This window comes from Eutrema salsugineum, unplaced genomic scaffold, assembly GCF_000478725.1.
Source record: "Eutrema salsugineum unplaced genomic scaffold, Eutsalg1_0 scaffold_6, whole genome shotgun sequence".
NCBI classification, from domain to species: Eukaryota; Viridiplantae; Streptophyta; class Magnoliopsida; order Brassicales; family Brassicaceae; genus Eutrema; species Eutrema salsugineum.
The window spans coordinates 10,684,807-10,695,268 of record NW_006256547.1 but is presented as its reverse complement, the minus strand read 5'-3'; the positions used below and the strand labels follow the sequence as shown (position 1 = coordinate 10,695,268).

Here is a 10,462-nt window from a genome sequence, read left to right as displayed (position 1 = left end):
TGCATGATCGATTACTGCTCCTACTGTAGCTAGAAACGGTCACCCAAATATAAGTGGCCTCTCTTTGTCTTGATCCATTTACAGAACTTGGAAATATGCTGGAACAATCTTGTTCCCAACTAGAATTTGCAGGTCATGAATCACCCCTTTGGTATCTTATTGAGATGAATCTCCAAAAATCACCTTAACTGTCGATTGCCTGAAGGTCTTTATCCCCAATTTTTCGGCAAATGTCTTAGACATGATGTTGACATTTGCTCCGGAATCGCATAGACAGTTTGTGAACTTGATTCCTGAAATGAAACATTGGAAAACAAAAACGTCCTGGCTCATCGGCTTTTGTGAGCCATGAAGCGGGGAACGTTGAGATACCTTAAATGGTAGTTGCTTTGCATCGACATTCTTGTAGAGAGGTATAAAGAATGAGGTTTCTTTGTCCTCATTCGGTTTTGGCTCCTTCTTCAGGCAATGTAGTGATGGCATTGCAAAATCTCTTGGAGTTGTCTTCAACCCTCCCAGGAAAAGCTCCAATTTGTCTATTCATAGAATCAGCTGTTTGGGCAACTTGGACGTCTAGCATTTTGACGTGAGAAGATAAAGCTTCAAACTTCCTGTTCAGGTCATTGTACATGCAAGCTACTTTCACGTTCATGTCTTTAGCTGCCTTCTCATTTGTCATAACAAGCTGTTGGATGGACTGTTCAAGTTTTCCTATTGCAAAGCTAGCTGGTTTGTTGTAACTCCCTGCTGTTTTCCAAATTGATTATTGAGTCCCGTACCTTGATAGTTATATGGTTGTCGCGACTGAAAAACTCGAGTCCCTCCTAAATTTCCACCTTGGAAATTGTTTTGGAAGGGTTTCTGCTGCGGTGGGTAATGCTGGTCTTGAGGATTCTCCACATTTGGATTACGGTAAGAGAGATTGTTGTAGTTTTCATTCCGGAAGTTGCCGTTGAAACCATTGTTGAAGCAATATGGATATGGTGCGCTTGCTCCTACATAGTTTACTTCTTCTTCCTGAAAGGTTGGATTAGTGTGATCGGTATCACAAGGTCCTTCGTCTTCAATGCCATTGTTGGTCTCACAAGCATGGATCGGGAAATTGTGGCTTTTTAAAAGCTGGCTCATCATGTTCTTCAACTCGGTTATCTTTTTGTTATCCGTTCTAGTTGGCTTCATCGATCAATCATATTCCGGACAGTCATTGCTATTGGCTTGATCCAAATTTTCGATAAGGGATCTTCATTGTGCTAACATCTTTTGTCCAAAATATCCATTGCTGGCTGTATTAAGTGAAAGTTTTTTATTTTGGTTGCAAACCTCTGTAAAATGTGCTCAGCAGGCTTGATCCAGGAAATCCATGGTGAGGGCAGTCAGGTTTATACTCTTTAAAACGCTCTCAGGCTTCATAGAAAGGCTCAGCCGGTCCTTGCTGAAAACTTGAGATCTTGGTTCTCAGTAAGTTCGACCTTGACTTAGTATAGAAGTGGTTCAGAAAAGCGGTTTTACATTCTTCCCAATAGTGATCGATCCATGGTGAGCTTTATCTGCTAATGAAAATGGGAACAACTTACACTTTAGATAGTATGCTGGAACTTGGTTTATCCTTATCATGCTGCAGATTTGTTCAAAGACTTCAATGTGATCCATTGGATGTTCGGAAGGAACTCCATGGAACTGGTTTTGTTTCACCAAAGAGATGATTTGAGGTATGACTTCAAACTCATTCCGGTTCGGGAATGGTACTTGGATTGCAGATCGATTTTGAAAAATCTAAGTAGGTGCTTCAAAATAAGCTATGCGATGGTTCCTAGCTTGTTATTGCGCCCCATTCAACTGCATTTCCTTGTTGTTACCATCGGCTGCATTGATAGGTGCATCGAGGTCTTCACGTTCTTCTCTCTTTCAGTTTTGAGGATTTCTTGGAGGGATCTCATTCTCCTCTCCATCTTGTCGAGCATGATCACCTTCTCTGCGATCATCTTTTCCATTTTCACCATGTTCGGACCCATCTTGGTCCATGTTTAAATTTCGGTTAACAAGATCACCAGGCTGGTCATCGGCCGCTGTGTAAGCCAAAACTCGCACAACCAAAAATTTGTAAGGAAAAACTAAGGGATCCGAAATTTCTAGGGTAATCGCCAGAACAATAAGATCGAAAGAGGGTTTTTATTGCTGTGAAAGTGTTTTGTCTTTATTGCTTAGGGTTGCAAAAGTTACATAATGAATCGTGTAAATCTCCTATTTATACTAACTCCTTAAACCGCCTAGCCGAGAATCTCGGGAGAGATTTTAGGAATATTTCCTTATCACTTCATGCGGCCACTGCCTTCATATTTCGCCTAAGGTTTTTATGGGCTTCGTCTCTCAAGGCCTTGGCTTGGCCCAATTGTGGAAGGGAGTGGCTCGACCCGTTTGTAATATCGAGCACGGCTCGGCCCGTTAGCTCTTTTGCACAGCTCGGCCCATCGAACATCCTTCACGCGGCTCGGTTCACTTACTTCCTCCTTACGGCTCGGCCCGTTCACAGCTCGGCCCGTTCACAGCTCGACCCATTCCTCTCGTGCGCGGCTCGGTCCACTCGTCTTGGTGAGCATGGCTCGGCCCACTTGTTTTGTGGGACAGCTCGGCCCATGTTTGGTGGGCAGCTCGGCCAAATTGGTTTTCTTCCATACTTAGTCATTTTGAGATAGTTTTATCCGCTTGGGGTGAAACCGACCCCAACAGTTAGCCCCCCAGCTCGTCAGTTCTGGAGACGAGAGTGACGAGGTTCCTTGCTCCTGGACATGGGATAAACCGTCGAATTAGGCCATTGTGAAACGATCCCAGGTGAGGCGTTTTGGGAATAAAAGTGCTGAGCCGTTCTTCGACGAGGCATAATAACAAGTTGTTTTTTGGCGAGGCTGTTTGAGGGAAAATGTCGAGCTATGTTTATCGACGAGGCGTTTCAAGATATAGATAATGCCGAGCCGTTTTGTTAACGACGAGGCATTTCGAGATATAGATAACGCCGAGCCGTTTTGTTAACGACGAGGCGTTTCAAGATATAGATAACGCCGAGCCGTTTTGTTAACGACGAGGCGTTTCAAGATATAGATAATGCCGAGCCGGTTTGTTAACGACGAGGCGTTTTAAGATATAGATAATGCCGAGCCGTTTTGTTAACGACGAGGCGTTTACGTCAATAAAGTTGCCGAGCCGTTTCGTGTTAACGACGAGGCGTTCTTACGGAATTGTCGAGCCATATCGACAGAACATGGTTCGGTTCACACAGCTCGATGAGATATTCTTGGACAACTAGCTGCGGTCGTCCTATAAATGGATGAGCTCATTCGTCTCTTCTCATAATCTTCAGATCTCTCATTTTCACTAAAAGGTAGCTCTCCCTTCTCTCTTCTTTCTCTCTTTAGTTTATTTATTTTTCGGCTAGGGTTCCGAGGTCTCCGCCGTCTCAGATCTTTTTCCGGCGAACCTTGTTGTAAAGCGTTGTAAATTTGGTACGAGCCGTAAAATATGTCGAACCGTTCTGATGATTCGCTAGATTCGCTCTTTAATTACGAGCCGAGCCGTGCAGACGCCGAGGCGAGGGGTGTAACCGGATCCTCCGAGGCGTCTGTCTCGCCGAGCTCTTCCGAAAATTACGCCGAGGCATCTGCTTCGCCGAGCCCTTCAAAAAATCACGCCAAGGCTCGCGACGTGTTGGATTCTCTGAGCCCTCTGGGCACTTGTTCTGTTAATAACGAGGCTTCTGCTTCGAGGAGCTGTCACCGAGGTCCTGTTAACCAAGAAGAGGTTGATTACGCCGCGGTTAAGGCCGAGGAAGAGGCGTTTCCTTTCGATCCGGTTGAGGCGAGGCTCAAATTGGAGCGGCTTATGGCATCCCGAAGCGCCTCTTCTTCTGGGAAGGGGAAACCTAAACGGGTGAAAAGGCAAAAACCCGATCCTCCCGGTTCTACACTCTCGTCCCCTGAGTCTCTCGAGGCGTTACGCCATCGTTTTAGGATATCCGAAGCGGTTGAATTTGTCGTTCCAGAAAAGAGTGACCGAGCCGATAAGCCTCCCGAAAACCATTTCACCTTATACGAGGCGTTTTTTGAGCTCTGCTTCCTATGGTTCCCGATTCCTGGAGTTATCCTCGAATACTTGTGGGAACATGAGATTTCGATCGGGCAGATTATGCCGAGGGGTTTGCGACATATGATTGGCATCCTGGTCCGGAGCTTCGAATGCGGTGTCGACATCGAGCTCGGTCATCTGCTCAATCTGTTGGAAATCCGGAGAGCCCCGGTAGGAAGCAGATTTTATATTTCCAACAAGTCCAACCGTCGGATCATAGGTGGTTTCCCGAGCAAAGATCAGTTTTGGACTGAACGTTTCTTCTACGTTTTGGTGAACGAGGCGTCAGTGGGCGAGGATTTTGTAAATAAGACGAAGACCGTTTGGGGACCACTTGGTAGTCGATCCGAAGCCTTGTTTTGGCTCGGAGCTTGTTGTGGTGCGATTTTAATCTTCTAACTTAGTCGTTCTGATGTTGTTTTGCATTTCGGAGTTTTTTTCCCCCTGTTCCCGACGACCTTTTCTCTGTTTGAGATACTCTTGCGGCTCGGAAGGTTAACTAGAGAAATCATTTTTCTTTCGAGAGAGTAGAGAGAGCCCGAGCTATCTTCGCCGGGGTATCCATCAGTTCTTCTTCATCAAATTCATCAGGAGACACGCGAGAGAAGATGGTGATCATTACGCTCAGGGATAAGAAGCAACGTGAAGCCGAGGAGATTGCCAGGAGAGCTGAACGAGCAGCTCTTGCGAAGACCGAGGTGGTACCTTGTGATGATCCGCCAAGGCGTGAGGGGGACGAAGTCGCCCGAGCTACTGATGAGGTTGCTCCCGAGGCGACATCGCAGGAGGTGGCGCCCGAGGTGGAGCCGGGTGAGATTGTTCCCGACGCGTCTAGAGTAAATTTCGCGGCTCGGGACAAAACGCCGCCTTCCTCGGCGATTCCGGCTCTTCCAAAACAATCGAGGCCTCCGGCTTCGGATCTGCTGAAGCATGATTCCAGCAGGAAGAGATCGGCTGCGGAAAAGGGCAAGGGCGCGGCCGTCCAAAAGGACGAGCCATCCAAAAAGAAACATAAATCGGCGCCCGGCGAGCCCGCATCTCGTAAGCTGGTAGTTGACGACCCGGCTCCCTCCGCGGTAATGTTCGCCCGCGTCAACAATGCCAACACTCGTCTTCCGCCCCCCAAGCAGTTGAGGCGGTCGAAGTCCTACGCTGCCATGGCCCAGCGTGGTACCAAGGTACTTTTCTAATTTGCTTCTTCCTTGATATCATGTAATCTTTGAATCTAAGGAATCACCACTTTTGCAGTTTGTCGCGGCTATCAACGAGATGATGGCCGGTTATGAATCGGACTTGGTTAAGGACGAGCGCCGCTTGGAGGAGGCTCAGAAGGAAGCTGCGATGGCTAAGGGAAAGTTAAACGAGGCGAGGGCTAGAATTAAGAAGCTTAAGGAGGAGAAAATAATTTTCGAGCCAACGTTGACAAGGTTTCCTCCATGGTGACTCGCCTTGAAGAATCCAGGAGAGCCAAGAGTGCCGATGTGGCTTTATTGAAGAGGCGCATCGAAGCTAAAGATGCTTTATTCGACGCTAAAGTGAAGCGGGCCACGAAGGAGGTGAGGTGCGAGTTGACGGCTAAGTTTCAGGAGCGTCTCACCAAAGTGGAGGACGGTCTGGCCAAGCTGGAGAAAGCCAAGAGCGACGAAAACAAGCTTGGACAGATCAAAGGGAACCTTGCTATGATCGAGGAGCTTCGGAAGCCCGATGGATCTTTGGACTCTAAAGAGGCAAAGCTGAAGGCTTGGGAGACCGAGTACGTTGACGATGACGCGTACGACCGCATTGCGTCTGAGATCCGAGGTGGCTTGGTGTTCTCACCATTATCGCCGGATTCCGTCAATACCTTTTTAGGTAACAAGCCGATCGAGGAGACGGCGGCTAACCTCGGTGTCCAGGATCTGAACGGGTCTAACGCGGGTACTCCTATTCCTTCGAGCCTCCTTGCTGAACGAGAGACTCGTTCTGCTGCTTGACCTCTCTCTTCCTTCCTTTATCTTTTATATTCGCCCTTTTGTACTCAGCATCTGGATAGCTTTATCCTTCTTTCGAACTCGTATGTTACTGTGATTGGTGCCTGGACGGCTTTATCCATTTGACTGTTGATTTGGCTATAGTTGTATTCGTATTTTTCCTTAGTCATTTTTTGTTGGATTTGATGTGTTCGTCCTTGATGACATGAATTTTTGACTGAAAATGTTTGTTTGAAGCGAGCTGGATCGCGAATTATTTCGATTGCTTCCCAAGCCGAGTTTTTGAAAACGATAGAAATATGGGCAGTTTGAGTTCTAAATCCCGAGCTGGGAGTTGATTCGTGGAGCGTCTCCATTTTAGGCGACGCTGAGGTGTTTTAAGCGATAATGTTGAGGCAACTTTCATTGGAAACGCCGAGCCGTGTTTAACGACGAGGCATTTTCGTTATATGATGCCGACCCGCGTAAACGACGAGGCGTTTTGTTTTTATTAACCAAAGATGATTTCGGGACTCTTATTGGGGTTTATCCATTCTAGCACTGAGAGAGGTCCTCATTGAGGTGAGCTGTTTTAGATTGTTTTGAGAAAGAAATTTCCGACTAACGCGGAAGTATTTTTCGAGTAAGTTATGTGTTTTCTTGTTGACGAGGCAAAAGTTCGAGAGGACATAGTAGTCTCTTTAGAATATGACTATAGACCGGCGTTCCTGAGAGGGTGAGTATGTTTTGCCGGGTTTTAAGAGTTTACTTCGGTTTTAGAGAAAGCGATGTAGTCTCGACTTATAATCTCGTGTGCGATAGCAAACTGTGGCGACCGATACGTTTTTGGTCTGAAGTTTGTATAGCGCGCTTAATTTTTATCCATAGAGGATGTAGCTTGCACCTTCGTCCTAGGAAAGGTGGTAAAAATCCGTTTAGAGAACTTTGTATTTGTGGTCCCGTTGTGGCCAGCAACGAGACGAGGCGTTTGGAGACTTAGTTTGCCGAACTGAAAATGAGGACAAGTAAAGGTCCGAGGCAATCAAGTCGTGATAAATTGTCGACGTGATATGATATCTCGCCGAAGTGATGAGTGAACGAATTAAAAATCCGAGGCGAACATGAAATAAGTTGCTAATTTAGTTAGAATGAGAAACTAGCCGAAGCAACAATGAACGAACTAGAATTCCGATATTAACATAAAATAAGTAGATGATTTAAAACGAACTGAAAATTGGCCGAAGTGGCAATGTTCCTAGAGACAGTATACGAGCTAAAATCGTAGAGTTAAATGAAGGTATGTGTATACGTACCCACTCCCCCCCCCCCCTTTTTAGGAGGGGGGACAGCTGAACCCGTCTGAGGACGGGCTGCCTACGTACCCTTTGCAGGGATCAAGCCGTCCCGTAGTTCATGTTGACAGTGCTGTAGCCTTAGTGATAGTACTTCTTCAGGTGCATTGCATTCCATGATCTTGGAATCGCTTCGTCAGCTACCGTCGCGAGTTCGTAGACTCCTGGGCGAACTACTTTTGTAATCTTGTAAGGACCTTCCCAGTTTGCTCCGAGCTTTCCTGCATTCTTCTCGGCAGTGTTTTGGAAAACCTTTCGAAGGACGAGCTCTCCTTCTTTGAATCTTCGACTACGAGCATTTTTGTTGTAGTATCTCGCGGTTGCTTGTTGATAGTTCTGGATTCGGATTAGAGCCTGGTCGCGCCTTTAGTTTACTAGATCGAACTCATCCAACATCATCAAGTGATTCAAGCCCTCCTGTCCTGATAGAAGTCTTCGTCGAATACCCGGGAAATCCACCTTGGGGGGAATTACGCATTACGTTTCGTAGACTAAAGCGAATGGAGTTTCTCCAGTGGCTCGGCGCGGAGTTGTTCGATGCGACCAAAGGACTCCTTCGAGTTCGTCTGCCCATCGTCCTTTCTTTGCGTCGAGCCTCTTTTTCAGACCATCTAGGATCGTCTTGTTGGCTGCTTCGGCTTGTCCGTTCCCTTGAGGGTATCTTGGCGTCGATTTACTCAGATGGATTTTCCATTTCTCGCTGAAAGCTTCAAAGCGCGTCGAGATGAACAGGGATCGGTTATCGGTGACTATCTCGTAGGGGACCCCGTGTCTGCAGATGATATTTTTCCAGGCGAAGTGTTTGACTTGGACATCCTTTATGCTTGCGTAGGAATCGGCCTCGACCCAGTTGGAAAAATAATCCGTGAGGACGAGCAGAAAGCGCTTTTGCTTCGATCGATGTAGAGGTCCGACTATGTCCATCGACCATCTCATGAAAGGATAAGGTGACGAAATTGATGACAGCAGCTCGGTAGGTTGATGAATTGTTGGAGCGTGCCGTTGAAACTTCTCGCACTTTGCCGTAAATTTCTCGCAGTCCTTGACCATCGTAGGCCAGAAGTAACCATGCCGTTTTATCTTGATCACGAGAGACCTTCCGCTAAAATGGTTTCCGCACGCGCCGCTATGCACTTCGTGCATGATCTTTCTTGCCTCCGGTCCTTCGACGCATGTCATGAGAGGTCCTGAAAATCTCCATTTAAACACCTTGCCGTCTACGAGGACATACCGCGCGGCCTGAGCTTTTAATTTGCGGGCTTCCCACTTGTCGGTTGGCACTTCTCCATCGGTGATATATACTCGGATGGCTCCGAGCCATTCTTTGTCGCAGCCGTACTCCAGCTCGGCTGATGAGGCGTCTTCGTCCATAGCGATGGCTTCGTCGTTCTCTGGTTCTTGTTCGGAAGGATTTATCAGTCGAACTCCTTCTACCTCTTCGATGCTAGGACGTTCGATGAATTTAACTGGAATCGTCCGTCAGAGATCCGGGTCTGAGGTCGAAGCAAGTGCTGCCAAGGCGTCAGCCGAGGTGTTTTCTCCTCGGGGTATTCGTGTGAGCTCGAACTCGTCGAACTTCTGTACCAACTCTCGGACCACCATGAGGTAAGCTCCCATTCGTCCATCCTTTGCCTCGTATTCTCCGTTGAATTGACATGCTACGAGCTGTGAATCGTAAAAGGTTCTTATCTTTTGAACTCCGATTCTCTGCACTAGTCGCATGCCAGCTATCAGTGCTTCGTATTCTGCTTCGTTGTTCGAAGCGTGGAAGTTTAGGCGAAAAGACTGCTCCAATATCTCTCCTGTGGGAGAGGTGAGGCAGATTCCTATTCCTTAGACGTGTTTAGATGACGAGCCGTCGACGTGCAGCATCCATACCTCGTCTGGGGTCGGTTCGTTCGTTGCTTCGGCTGGGACTTCGATGAGAAAATCTGCGAGCACCTGTGACTTTGCAGACGACCTGTTCCGATACTCGATGTCGTACTCGCTCAGCTCTATGGCCCACCTGGCGAGCCGACCAGATTGGCTCGGGCTGTGTAGGATCGAGCGCAGCGGGAGTGTAGCGAGCACAACAATCGAATGTGATTGGAAATATGGACGCAGTTTGCGAGCCAAAACTACGATGGCTAGGGCGACTTTCTCGATCCAGGGGTAGCGGGTCTCGGCATCGGTCAGTGTCTGGCTGACGTAGAAAATGGCTTTTTGCTCGGACCGTTCTTCTCTGATAAGCACCCCACTCACAGCTGTAGCCGAGACGGCGATGTAGAGGAAAATAGGCTCTCGTTCAACTGGTTTTGCCAAGATCGGTGGGCTCGCCAGATAACTCTTCAAATCTTGGAAAGCTGCTTCGCATCGCTCGTCGCACTCGAATTTCTTGTTTCCCTGAAGGGTGTCGTAGAAAGGTAGGCACTTGTTGGTAGAACGGGAAATAAACTTGTTTAGCGCAGCGACCCTTCCTGTGAGCCTTTACACTTCTCGCTTCGTCCTTGGAGAGGGCATCTCGGTTAATGCCTTGATCTGTTTGGGATTCGTTTCAATGCCTCGGTGAGTTACCAGATAGCCGAGAAACTCTCCCGAGGTGAGTTTAGCTTCATGTTGTGTTTTTTCAACTGCTCGAAGCATTCTCGTAGATGCGCGACATGGTCCTTCTCTTCGAGTGATTTGACTAACATATCATCGATGTATACCTCCATGATTTTTCCGAGCTGAGCCGCGAACATTTTATTGACGAGCCGTTGATATGTTGCTCCTGCGTTCTTGAGCCCGAACGGCATGACTTTGTAGCAGTATATCCCGCGATCAGTTATGAATGCCGTTTTTTCCCGATTATCAGGCTGCATCAGGATCTGATTGTAGCCGAAGAACGCGTCCATAAATGTTAACAGCCTATTTCCCGCGGTGGCTTCAACGAGCCGGTCGATGTGCGGCAGAGGGAAACTGTCTTTTGGGCACGCCTTGTTGAGGTCAGTGAAATCTACACAGACCCGCCACTTGCCGTTCTTTTTCTTCACAACCACTGGATTCACGAGCCAGTCTGGATACTTG

At 47.6% G+C, this 10,462-nt stretch overlaps 1 non-coding gene across 1 annotated transcript; it reads left to right on the top strand.

Annotated features, from left to right (window-relative positions):
* Positions 1 to 1,355: 1,355 nt before the first annotated feature.
* Positions 1,356 to 1,462, top strand: LOC112083692. The gene has a single exon (XR_002897828.1). It is a non-coding gene; the product is annotated as a small nucleolar RNA R71 (small nucleolar RNA).
* The last annotated feature ends 9,000 nt before the right edge of the window (positions 1,463 to 10,462 follow it).